The following is a 1911-nucleotide window of genomic DNA, read 5'->3' on the forward strand; positions in this document are numbered from 1 at the left end:
TCGTTTTTCGTTTTTAAAAACTAATTCACTTTCCTTTTTCTTCTACAGGATCCCAATATAGAAACTTCTAATTTGGTAACTTCTTTTTAATTCTCTCTCTTTCTATTTCTATATTTCTATTTCCTTTTTTCTTTTAGCTTTAGGTTAGATTCTGAAATTGAAGGCTGAGAGTGTTTCATACCCAAGTAGGTCCGTGACAATACTTGATGTCTCTTGAGTGAAGGAGGATTGGTTGAGGGGTTATCTATCCATCACAGGATTAGACACCACTCGAGATCCATAAAGTTAACTTAAGTTATGGCTGCCAATCAAAAGACTAATAAACCTCCATATCCACCTCAACCTAAGGTTGAGGAAATCCAGGATATGAATGAGGTGCATCAAGCACCCCTGCCTCGTACTTTACAAGATTATATATAACTGGCGGGGTTGAACACACCTTCATGCATCATTTTTCCAAAAAATATAGGACATATGAATATCAAGTCAGGGGTGATCCAACTCCTTCCAAAATTCCATGAGTTTGAGTATGAAAATCCGTATTTACACCTAAAAGAGTTTGATGAGATCATAATCACTTTATATTTTCTTATCATGTTTGATGATACGATCACGTTGAAACTCTTTCCCTTTTCTTTGAAAGAGAAAGCTAAGACGTGGTTGCACTCACTACGTCCTCGATCTAGTGGTGGATGGAATGATATGACAAGGGAGTTCATAAAGAAATTTTTTCCACACCATAAAACGAACACCCTCAGAAAGTCAATCATGAACTTCGCCCAAAAGGAAGATGAAACATTCTTCCAATGTTAGGAGCGATTCAATGATCTTGTCAGTTCATGCCCACAACACGGTTTTGAAACGTGGCACATTACATACTTTTTATATGATGGACTGACATCTCCCATGCGCTAATTAGTCGAGACAATGTGCAATGAGGAATTCATGAACAAAAATGTCAATAATGTGTGTGATTATTTGGATAGACTTACTGAAAATGCACAATCATGGGACACCTCCCCAAAATCGAGCACCACTTATGGGCCCAGTCAATCAAATGAGAGGGGCGAATATACCTTCTAAAAGAGGATGATGATATCAATGTTAAAGTGGATAATCTCATAAGGAAATTCGAAGTCATGGAACTAAAGAAGGATAATGCTAAGGAAACTGTTTGCGGTTTTTATGCTTGCAACATTCACACAACTGGAAATTGCCCAACAATACTTGCTTTTTAAGAGGTACTGAATGAGTGAACTAATGTATGAATAATTACCAAAGACCTTTCAATGAACCCATCTCCAATACATACAATCCTAGTTGGAGAAATCATCCAAACTTTAGTTGGAGGAATGGACAAACTGCTACTCCTCAAGGATTCCCTAATCAAATTCCAAATCAATGGAAGCCTCAAGAGGAACCAGTTCAAAATTCCACACAAACTTAAGAGCTTACCCAAGCATTATGAGAACTTGTAAAATTTATGCAAAAGATGGATTCACGTGTTATGGTTATAGAGAAGGAGATGCTTCCTGCTCAAGCTTTCCTCAATCCTAAACCGCAATACGAAATAAGTGATCTAAGCTCTTTAAATCAAATGGAGCAAGCCAAGTCTATCACCACCCTTAGCAGTGGTAAAACAATTAACAAATCTATTCCAGTTAGGGCTGAAAAGTTTAAGGACCTGAAAATAGATGAAACTGATAGACCTAGAACTGCTCTATAAGAATTAGAATCGGAACTTTAAGGTAAGCCTATTGAACCATTCCCCCAACGGTTGATTACATCAAAACCACTCTCTAACTCTCAGGACATTCTAAAGATGCTGAAACAAGTGAAGGTCAATATTCCTCTACTAGATTTCATTAAACAAATACCTTCATATGTCAAATTTCTGAAAGACTTATATAT

The 1911-nt window shown here is 36.9% G+C and overlaps 1 non-coding gene across 1 annotated transcript; it reads right to left on the reverse strand.

Moving 5' to 3' along the window:
- Positions 1 to 750: 750 nt before the first annotated feature.
- On the reverse strand, positions 751 to 857 carry LOC131257154 (small nucleolar RNA R71). The gene has a single exon (XR_009177169.1). It is a non-coding gene; the product is annotated as a small nucleolar RNA R71 (small nucleolar RNA).
- Positions 858 to 1911: the final 1054 nt, after the last annotated feature.

Source organism: Magnolia sinica, chromosome 9 (assembly GCF_029962835.1).
Source record: "Magnolia sinica isolate HGM2019 chromosome 9, MsV1, whole genome shotgun sequence".
NCBI lineage: Eukaryota > Viridiplantae > Streptophyta > Magnoliopsida > Magnoliales > Magnoliaceae > Magnolia > Magnolia sinica.